Source organism: Choloepus didactylus, chromosome 9, assembly GCF_015220235.1.
Source record: "Choloepus didactylus isolate mChoDid1 chromosome 9, mChoDid1.pri, whole genome shotgun sequence".
Lineage (NCBI taxonomy): Eukaryota > Metazoa > Chordata > Mammalia > Pilosa > Megalonychidae > Choloepus > Choloepus didactylus.
In genome coordinates this window covers 4135381-4147433 of record NC_051315.1, presented here as the reverse complement: position 1 = coordinate 4147433, position 12053 = coordinate 4135381, and the positions used below count along the sequence as shown (strand labels likewise).

Sequence of the window (12053 nt, the reverse complement as noted above, 5' to 3'; positions counted from 1 at the left end):
ATGCTGAACACCATGGAATTCTGTGGGAAAGCCCACACCTGAGACTCCCCTGAACAGCGGCACATATAACTGTTTCATTATCTGGCACATATTAAAAAGCTCTTCTGACTTAATAAGAAAAAGGCAAAGCCCTCATAGAAACAGGGGCAAATACATGAGCCATAATATATGAGAAGTTGCTTGACCTCATTTGTAATCAAAGGCTTGTGTACTGGTTTGAATGTTATTTTCCTCATAAAAGACCATGTTCTTTTAATCCACTCTTGTGGGGCAGACCTATTGTTGGTAGGACCCTTTGATGAGACTATTTCCCTGGAGATGTGACCCTGCCCATTCAGGGTGGGTCTTAACTAGTTTACTGGTGTCCTCTATGAGAGGATAAAAGGCAGAAATATTTTGAAGAGAGCTCAGAGACAGTTAGAAGGAAAATACCCAGAGACATTTTGGAGACAGCTGTTGAAACCACAAACCAGGAGGGCAGCTAAGATGAAATCCAGAGTTTGTCCTGGAGAAGCTAAGAAAGGACCCCAGACAATTAGGGAGAAACACCCTGGGAGAAACAAGCAAAGATGCACAGGAGCTGAGACAGAGAAGCTAAGAGAGAAGCCCAGAGACATTTTGGAGAAAGCAATGGAAATGAGACGCTAACCCCGGGAGAAGCCCCGCAGGCTCCAGCCATGTGTCTTCCCACGTGACAGAAGAGCCCTGGATGCCACTGGCCCTTTTTCAGTGAAGGTATCCTCTTGTTGATGCCTTAGTTTGGACAGTTATATGGCCTTAGACCTGTAAATTTGTGAACCAATAAATCCCCTTTATAAAAGCCAATCCATTTCTTGTATTTTGCATTCCAGCAGGTTTAGCAAACTTGAAACAGCTTGTAAATTAAAACCACAATGAAATGTCATTTCACGTCCATCAGGTTGACAAAAATTAAAATCAATTTCAAGGATGTAGATTTAAAGGACCTCCTCATTCACCACTAGGGGGTCATTTTGTCCAGCCAGTGGCTGGAGTCCTATGGCTTCCTAGGGGTTTCCTGAGAATTATATGAGACAGTAGATATTGTTAAGTAAGAGCTTTCCAAAGAGGTGAACCACACCCTACAGAATTGCAGATAAGCATGCCTGGTGATAAGCCAGTTTTGTTCCAGTAGAGACAGCTAACCTGAATGGACAAGCACCCTATGCTAATCAAAGTGTATCTGCCCTGCTTTGTAAGACCCCACCTGTAGTAAGAAACTTTGCTGTCAGCCAGTCAGCGTAAACCCCACTTGAAAATCCCCTAATTACCTTTATAGATCACCGTAACCTGATCCCTATCTTGAGACTCTTACTCCTGTTCCCCCAGAGTTTGAGAGCTCCCTTTGATAAACTCACAGCTGTGATTATGCTGGTGGCTTTGTTTCTTTTGACAGTGTAAAGTGACAGGCTCAGAGAGAACCCTTCGTGCATGTTAGAGATGGAGAAGGAAGAAGAGGAGAAAACAGAAGTGCTCTAGATTGAGGAGAGAGCAGAGAGGAAGACACAAGGGAAGGGAGACAGGAGTAGGGGCAAGGGCAGGACAGCCAGAGCCCCTTCCTGGAAGCAGCTGCTTCCGCTGTCCATCTCCCCTTTTGGATGATCACCCTAATCACCCCATGGGTTTGGGCTGTAACATCCCTGTGGTGGTTTGGAGCTGTACGTACCCCAGAAAAACATGTTCTTAAACTTAATCCATTCCTCTGTCTGTGAATCTATTGTAAGCAGGTCCTTCAAACGAGGTTACTTCAGTTAAGGTGTGGCCCACCTCAGTCAGAATGGGTCTTAATCCCATTACTGGAGTCCTTTATAAGCAGAATGAAATTCAGACAGAGAGAAAGGCGCAGAAAGCAAGATCTGAAGGTCAACAGAACCCAGAAGGGAAGGGAGAGGCCAGGAGAGGCCGCCATTGTGCATTGCCGTGTGACAGAGGAGCCCAGGACCAAGGATCACCGGCAGCCAGCCCCAGAGGGCCAGCCTTTGGGAAGAAAGCATCGCCTTGATGATGCCTCGATTCTGGACTTCTCCTCACCTCAAAACCATAAGCCAATAAATTCCTGCTGTTTAAGCCAACCCATTGCATGGTATTTGATTCAGCAGCCAGGAAACTAAAGCAATTCTCCTTCCCTAAGAAGAACAAAGTGGCCTGCTTTCCTCTTGCAGGGAGAGAAGGAAATTCCTCTTCATTTTTTTACTGATGACTTCCCAACAGTGCAAAAGAAACACAAGGCCCCAGTTAATGCCTTAATAGTTCCCTCTTTAACACAACCAAGTGGGAAGTAAGCAGGAACCTTTGGTGGTTCTGAAAATCCTGCAAAGTTCTGAGATGAAGGGAAGTTGTAGACACTGAGGTAGGGCGAGTGGTGTTGAGGAGGCCAGGCCAAGCACATCACGTAGCCATCTAAAACGGCAATGTCACACACTGACACAGCTGTTTGGGCACACACACGTCATGACTGCCTGCATCAAGCCTCCTGCTTTATGCCTTTGTCATTTTGTAATCCTACTTTATAAATTAACTTTTAAGCATGCTTACTTTCCATGTCATTAGGATTCCAGGAACATTTGATTGTAATGGCTATATAATTAATCATCATATAGACGTAGCATAATTAATTTAACCATTTCTCTATGGTTGGACACTTTAACTATATCCAGTTTTACCGTTATACATAATAATGGAATGAAAATCAATGTACATAAATCTTTGATTGCATCTTTGATTATTTCTTTAGTGTTATTGAGTCCAAGGGTATAAACATTTTTTAAGGTTTTGATACATAATGGCAAGAAACTTAAAAGACAAGCTCATATATTCTTTGTATTACATCATCTTTCATTTTTAAGTTTAAATTTCTTCTGTTATTATTGAAGGTGAACGATGATCAGGACTTAGGGCCCCCTGCCTGGCCTGCCATCATTGTCTGCCATGTCTCCACTGTTTGTCATCCCTCTTCCTTTTAGTGGTCCATATAAGCCTTTTGCATGTTGAAATATGATACATCTCTGCCTCTCAAAATGTTTCCATTTTTCATTTGTCTTTAAGTGTTATGTATGGTGTTTGGTGAAGTATAAAATCTTCTTTTAACTTTTATGTGATTAAATCTTACCATCTGTTTTATGCCTTTGTTTCTGCATTAGGAATATTTTTCCTGCCACAGAGTATATAAAATAACCACCTATGTAATCTCTTGATATGTTTATGTTTTCTTTTTTTTTTTTTACATTTTCTCTTTTTTTGTACATAAATCTTAAGTCTATCTAAAATTAATTTTGGTATGAGATGTATGGATGTATGGATGGCCTATTCTTTTATTTTTTCCAATGATTAGCCAATACAGAGCAATCTATACTTTACCTGCTGGTTTGAAATGCCAACTTTATCATACACTAAGTGTGTACGTGCATGTGTATGTGCATAACAAACAAATATTGAATGCACATGTTTCTATTCATCAAAATGGTTTATCTTCTTGTCCTATGCAGTAACACCATTTTACTGATTATAGTTTTATAATGCATTTTACCACATAAGAAGATACCATATCTCCCTCATAAAATATTTTCTCAATGTTGTCTTGATTATTTTCATTTGTTGGTTTCTCCAGATGAACTCATTTTTCCAAATTCCCAAAATAAATTCCAAAAATATTTTGTGGAAATCATGTTAAATTTATATACTACATTCAGTTCTACCCACTGAGAAACACTACCAGCAAGCAACATGAATTTACTCAAATCTTTTCTTACGTAGTTTCCTTCATATGAGTCCCGGTATACTTTTTTAACTTGTGTAAGCCACTGTTCAGGGAATTTTTTGTCACTGTCAGCCAAACTTAATCCTATCTAATAACAAATGTTTTACTGAATGTCATTATTATTTCTAATAATTTTTTCAATTGTTTCTCCTAGGTTCCCTCAGTAGACAATCATATCATCCGCAAATTATTATAGCAAGTCATGGCCACAACTGTGCTTTAGTTCGTGGAGATTTTGGCTAGATTCCAACAGATTGTCAACTATATTAGTGACTTTGTTTCCATGGGAATTGAAGATCCAATAAGGAGAAGGCAAATCAAGCCCTCGTGGTGGCTACACTTTTAAGACAGAAGTCAGCCACCCAAAATTCTAATTGACTATTTTCTTGTCTAAATCTTCTACTATTGTGACTATTTTGAGAGCAAAAACCTGGTCCTACAAACCTGACAAATATTCAGCCTTCAATAAATATTTGGTGAAGGGAAGAAGTGAGGTGAGAGAGAGTCAGGAGGGAAGGACAAATACGTGCAGCACGGAGAATTTTAGGGCAATAAATATTACACTGTAATGGTGAATACACCACATTATGTATTAGTTAATAATGTATCCATATTGGCTCATCACTTGTAACAAATGTAACACACGAATGCAAGATGTGAAGAGCAGGGCAGAATGTGCAAATTCCCCATTCCCCAACTCTCTCTCTGCACACAGAGAATATATGGGAACTCTCTGTTCTATCTGCCTAAAACAGCTGTAAAAAATAAAGCCCATTGATTAAAATAAAAAACAATGGCAAGGATTATGATTGTAATGATTCTAATGATGACTATTTTGGGAAGTGAAAAACAGAAAGTGAACCTAATATACTGGGTAGCTATAATGTATGTGATGGGAGAAGAGTGATAAAAGTTAAGTGTTCCAAGATTTTTATATTTAGAACTAATTTTAGATTTTAAATTAAGAATACATAGTTAATTTGCATGTAACTTGCATGTAAAGTTGCATGTAAACTTTACTAAAGTTGCGTGTAAACTTGCATGTAAAAATACATAGTTAATTTGCGTGTAATTTGCATGTAAAGATGCGGCGGCCGAGGGTGCGCGCCCAGATCCTGGGAAGAGCAGTCACATCCGGGAGGTAACCTCTCCAACTACCCACAAAGAACCTCTTCTCAAAAGGTTGGATGGAGGGAAACAGACTTCAGAGTTATGGCGCGAGATGAGTTAATTCTAAGATGGAAACAATATGAAGCCTTTCTGCAAGCTTTGGAGGGCGAGTGCACAGACCTTAACTCTAATCACGTAACCGGCGTAAGAGAATCGGAAGAAACCTTAAAAGCAACAACAGCAAGAGTCTGCACGCAGGGAAACATCCTTGTAATGAGGCTGGCGGCCAAGGAGCAAGAGATGCTCGAGGGTACTACTCAGTTCCAGTCCCTAAAGCAAGTCCACCTGCCTAGCCTGGCCCAGCTGAGATCAGCAGTGACCCTGCGATCAACTTGTTTTTCCTGAAAATGAAAGGTGAACTGGAACAGACCAAAGACAAACTGGAACAAGCCCAAAATGAACTGAGTGCCTGGAAGTTTACGCCTGATGGGTAAAACAAATCGTATTCCCCAGTCAAGACTTCACTGTCAGACCCACTGCTGGAAAGCTGGGGTGGGACACCGAAGTACTCAGAAGTCACATTGTTATACTGCCCAGTTTGTAATGGTTAGTGTAAGACCTTGTGTTTCAGCTTTTTTCTCTTCCCCCTCCCTTTGCTTAGAGGCCTGATGACGCAGGACTATTCCGAAGAAGTGGTCACCTCTGAAAAGTCCCCTTCTAGAACATGTAGACCCTTGGGAAATGTTTCCGTTTAAAGAAAATAGAGGGAGAAACGAAGTCTTAAGTCTGTGGTATACTGTGTCTTCAGACAGTTAGGAGAAATGAAAACCTCGAGATTTTAAATCATGAATGGAATGTGTAAAATTCCATCAAAATGTAAAATTGGAAAATGCATCACTCTTATCCGTGAGCATAGTGACTGAGAGACACTCTATATCAGTTTCGCCAATAAGACTGTGGACTTCATGCTTGTTATTTGAACTTCTGGACAAAACTCAAATGAGGTGAATTTTACCTTAAAAGGGTTTTATTTGCCAAAAACCGACTTTTACTAGTCATGAGTGAATCAAATAATAGATGTCAGTACAAGTAGTTCATACATTTAACCATTTGATTTGGAGCACTATATTACTTGATTGAGCCTTAAATGGATGTGTTTTCAACCAATGGTTTGTTTTTTGAATGGTTGCTAATACTGCAGATAATCTTACTGAGGACTGTACATGAAGGTATGGTATCATACTGCAGGTTTAAATTGTTTGAAGCATTATAAACAATCATTTTGCAGTTAGATTTATAAGGATATTGACTGTGATGAGACTCACTGCATTATATTTTCAGTGGTGAAATTTATTAAATCCCCATCCATTCAACAGGCACATGTTGCACTGTCATTGGTCTTAGTGGGGAAATGTGTGCCTTCATTGTGTTTGGGTCTTTTGTATTCCACTCTTGATACTAAATTAAATGTGCCTTAAAATCGGTGTTTCTAAAAAGCTCAAGGAATACTATGAAGGTTTTGTTCTACTTCAACATTTTAATTTGAGGTGGAGAGACTGTGGAGAGCCACCTGATTTTGAGAAAATTGTTGTTGTGCTCTTCAAAGTGAAAAGAAAAGGCTCTCTGTGTCTCATTTTTTAAAGACCTCCTTTTTTTTTCCAGCTATCATAACAGACAAGATTTGTCAGTTGTTACTGTTTGCCACTTTGTCCCAAGATATTGCAGCAGAAATTAATGTGGGACAACCTCACAGGGTGCCTGCCAGAAGACTGGTGAAATGATGTGTTGGAACCATGGGCTGGCATAAGTGAGACGTTTTATGAACTGAAAATGGTATAGAGATCATTAGTAGCAAATTCCTTTGCTCATTCAGATAAATGAGGCATTATTTTCTTCATGTTTCCATCCAATCCTGAAGGAGAATTTTTTTCAATCAGATCATTCTGTAAGTCACCAATTAGAATTTTCACTTGGTGACAATGGAATCTAAGATGAGTGGAGACAAATATTACAGCTTGTCCCCACATTTAAGTGCAGCTTTTTTTTCCAAGGGTGACTTAAGTTCTCTCTTAATCATTAAAATCAATTTCAAACAGGCAAAAGTTAATGGCAAAGTGTCGAATGCTTATCCAGGAGAATCAAGAGCTTAGAAAGCAGCTGTCCCAGGGACATATTGCACAACTTGAAGCAGAGTTGGCTTTAAAGAAGAAATATGGCGAGGAGCTTAAAAGCAGGCAGGATGAACTCAGTGGCATCATCACTCACCTTGACAAAAAAGTAGAGGGAATGCAGAGAACCAGTCTAGCTCGTCAGCAACAGTTGGCTCAGTGCCAACAGCAGCAGTCACACACTACAGCCCTGAGGACCAGCAGGATGACATCTTCTGGACCTGCAGATGGGGCAAAGCCCACAAATAAAGATTGTGGTTGTCTTTATTACAGACATAGTCATGGCAGTTCATCCCATCAGAGGATGTCTGAGTCTGGATTTCACAGAGAGGGGAACACAACTGAAGATGACTTTCCTTCTTCTCCAGGAGGCGGTAATAAGATCTCCAAAGCTCTGAAGAGAGAACTGGCAGAGGAGGTTTAGTAGTGAACTAAACCAACTCAGTGCTGGGTACGAAGTGCAGACTCTCCCATGGGCAGTGAAAACTCTCGCACGCACCACTCAAATGACACAGACTCGTCCTGACCCTCAAGAGAGGAAAGCAGTGCGTGGGAAAGGTAACTGATTGTGGGTTTCCGCCACATTCAGAATGCTTGGACTCAAATGTCAATGTACAGTGTTCCGTTTTGTAATGTTTTTCCAGAAAATTTTTATATAGCATCATTTGGGAGAAAATACTGTCCAGAAAATTAACACATACTTTTTGTCACAATTTGCCTTTTTTTTTTTTTTTTTTTTGGTAGCTGTGTGTTTTTTCTTTTCCTTTTTTCTTTTTCAATTTTTTTTTTTGCTTTAATTCCTCTGCCACTTTGGAAATTGTAACAGTCACTTTGAATTTTGCTGGAGGGATATTTTGTGTAGGGTCAAGTTATTTTTATATATGAGTTAATGTGAAGTTGTAAATGGAGATCTTTCCTTAAAATATAACACAATGATGTCTGTATAAATCTGTGTATATCTAGAACCTGTGCTGTGTAAGGGCATTCTTACTAATACTTTTATTATGCTTCTGCAACATTCAGATTTGTTGTAGTAGATGTGGCTTTATGAGTTCCAAGTTTGCCCAGTACAGTGGTTTTATCACTAAAAGTTAGACTTTTTGATGGAGTCCTATACTAGTTTCAGTGTTAGATACAGCTTTTTCCTCCATACACATGTTCATTTTGTCTTTAGGTGACTGAATGTTTTAAAAATTTGTGTGCATAGTTACTGAGTTTTTATGAACTGTTGTATCCTGTTAATGCATATTGCTCTGCAACTCCAATATATCTTCCCTGTACTGACCAAACCTAAATAAAGAAAAGATAACCATGAAATAAATATAAATGGAATGCATTACTTCCTTTAAGGGGGAGAAGGCAACTGTGCCAGTTTGAATGTATAATATCTCCCAGAGAAAGCCATATTCTTTGATGCAAAACATATTAGTGGGGATTAAGCTGGAGTGTTTGGATTAGGTTGTTTGTATGGAAATGCTCCCTACCCAACTATAGGTGATAACTCTGGTGAGATAATTTCCATGGAGGTGTGGCCCCACCCATTCAGGGTGGGCCTTGATCAGTGGAGCCATATAAATGAGCTGACAAACAGAAGGGACTCAGTACGGCTGTGAGTGACATTTTGAAGAGGAGCTACAGCCAAGAAGGACACTTTGAAAAATGCACTGGAACTGAGAGAGGAGCTGCAGATGAGAGACAGTTTGAAGACGGCCGTTGAAAGCAGACTCTTGCTCCAGAGAAGCTAAGAGAGGACAAACGCCCCAAACGCAACTGAGAGTGACATTTTGAAGAGGAGCTGTGGCCTAGAGTGGAACGTTCTGGGAGAAAGCCATTTTGAAACACAACCTGGGAGCAAGCAGATGCCAGGCACGTGCCTTCCCAGCTAAGACAGGTTTTCCGGACACCATTGGCCATCCTCCAGTGAAGGTATCCGATTGTTGATACATTACCTTGGACACTTTATCACCTTAAGATTGTAACTGTGTAACCAAATAAACCCCCTTTTATAAAAGCTGATCCATTTCTAGTTTTTGCATTCCAGCAGAATTAGCAAAGTAGGACGGCAAATAATGAAAATTTAACCAATTTAATGAAACACAGGAAAAGAGAAACAAAAAGCGAAAGGGGAAAAATGTAAGATGAGTAGAAAGATCAAAATAAGAAGGCAGAAACAAATCCAAATATAATAGCAATCACAGTAAATGTAAATGGTCCAATCTGATTGTTAAGGAAAAAACCAGTTTTTGAGACTAAAATTAAAACTGAAAATACAAATCTGCATATATGCTATTTGCAAAAGACACTTCTAAAGTACAAGGAAGCAGATATATTGACACTAGGAGAAGGGGAAGAGATATGCAAGGCAAATAATAAAATAGACCTTAAGGCAGAAGTATTTTGATGGCTAACAAGGGTCGATACATAATGAAAAAAGAATAATTCATGAGGAAGTTATACCAAACCTAAACTTGTATATATATTTAATAACTTGGCTCAGTTATACAGAGAAAGGGACAAATCCAGAATCAGAGGGGGATTTTAGTACCTATTTAGGTAATTGAGAGCTCAAACAATCAAAAACTTAGAAAGAAAGTAAATAATTTGAACAACTCAATTCACAAACTTGATCTAATGGGCATACGGAGAATATCTCCTCCTACAGAAAGCACACATTGTTATCAAAAGAAATTCACCACATTAAACAAGTCTCATTGAACACAAAAGCATCAGAGTCATACATTACACAATCTCTGAATTCAAAAATTAAAATCCATTGCAAAAAGATAACTAAAAATCATTTAGTTAATTAAAACTGAAAATGATGTAAATGTTAATACAAAAATTAGTGGGACATGTGTAGCCTTAGATACTTATATTAGGAAAGAAGAAAAGCTGAAAATTAATGAAAGTAAAAGAAGACAACAGAGAAAACACAAGGAAAGCAGAAAGAATGAAATAACAGTAAAAACAAAATAGAAAATAAAGATATAATAAAGAAAATCGACAAAATCAAAAGCTACTCTTTTATGAGGACTAATAAATAGACAATTGTTGATTAATAATAAAAGAAAGAAGGCACAAAGTTAAATAATAAAATCATATGTGAACAAATTTATGACACTACAGAAATTTGGAACAAAAGGATTATTTTCTAGAAAATATAATATCATACCTATCACAAGAAGAAATAGAAAACTTGAATAAATCAGTGATCACTGGAGAAATCAAGTAAGGATTCAGAAGTTTCCCACCCAAGTAAGTTTTACCAGACCTTCAAGAACAAATATTCCTTATGGTACACAAGCTACTTTGAGTTACTTTAAAAAACAGAAAGAGGGAAATCTATCTAATCTCACTTTAGGAAGCTGGAATAACCTTAAAGTCTAAAATTGATAAGGAAAGCCCAAGAAAAGAAAACTTAGCATGATCTTGCTTATCAACATAAATGCAAATATTCTAAGCAAGATTTAAGCATATACGATTCGCAGTATATTAAAAAAACATATCTTTACCAAGTTAGATTTTTCCAGGATGGCACAGATGCCTCAACATCAGAAAAAATTCTTAATATTGTCCTAGTTTGCTAATGCTGCAGAATGCAAAACACCAGAGATGGATTGGCTTTTATAAAACGGGGATTTATTTCGCTACACAGTTACAGTCTTAAGGCCACAAAGCGTCCAAGGCAACACATCAGCAATCGGGTACCCTCACCGGAGGATGGCCAATGGCCTCCGGAAAACCTCTGTTAGCTAGGAAGGCAGCTGGCATCTGCTCCAAAGCTCCGGCCTCAAAACGGCTTTCTCCCAGGACGTTCCTCTCTAGCAAGCTTGCTTCTCTTCAAAACATCACTCCCAGCTGCACTCTCTTTCCTCTCTTTGAGTCAGCTCATTTATATAGCTCCACCGATCAAGGCCCACCCCGAATGGGTGGGGCCAAGCCTCCATGAGAACATCTCATCAAAATTATCACCGACAGCTGGGTGGGGCACACTCCAAGCAAATCCAACCAGCACCAAAACGCCTGCCCCACACAAAACCACAAAGATAATGGCATTTGGGGGACACAATACACTCAAACCGGCACATAATATAATTAAAGCAATTGTAGATTAGAGAAAAACTATAAGTTACTCTCAAAGAGATTGCAAAATAGTCAACAAAAAAGTAAACTGCAAAGTGGCAGATTTGTTTGTCTGCTTTGTTCGCTGATGAACAAGGCCTGGATCATAGATTTATGCTTAACAAATATTAGTCAAATGAATGAAATGATGAATGAGTCTTTTTAAAAAAAAAACAAAAAAATGCTCCCCCAAACCAGGAATAGATGGGAACTTTCTTAACCTAATGAAAAACATCTATTCAAATTCTAAAGTAAGCATCATACAGAATGAGTCGCAGAGCTTTCTGATTCAATGTAAAGAACAAAATGAGGGTGCCCTCTAGGAACATTCTAATGTTAGTCCTAGCAAATGGATAAGAAAAGAAATGGAAATAAGATATGTAGGAACTGTTAAAAAACAATAAAACTGTCCTGTCCTTATATGAAGGTGCTATTCTAAATATGAAAAATCAACAAACTATTAGAATGAATGAAAGAATTTAGCAAGATTCCTGATACAAAGCCTACAAAATTCAATAGCATCCCTGTACATTAGCAATAATCGACTAGAAAATGTAATATAAAAGGCAAAAGGATCCCATTCAACAAAAAAATAAAATTAAGGAATCTAGGAACAACTCTAACAAGGTATACGCTCTTAACGCAGAAAATTACATAATATGTTTAAAATGTAAGATAAGAAGAACTGAAAAAAAAAATGAGGTACATCCTAGGTACATGATCTGGAAGCCTCAATATTATAAGAATATCTATTCTCCCCTAAATGCAATGCAATTTCAATCAAAATCCTAAAAATATGATCCTAAAAATCATACAAAAGGACAAAGTGGCATGAATAGCCAATATATTCCAAATAAAGAAAAAGAACAAAATTGGAG

General features: G+C 38.4%; 1 pseudogene; it reads left to right on the top strand.

The window, feature by feature from the left end:
* Positions 1–4975: 4975 nt before the first annotated feature.
* LOC119544769 lies at positions 4976–7686 on the top strand (annotated as a pseudogene).
* The last annotated feature ends 4367 nt before the right edge of the window (positions 7687–12053 follow it).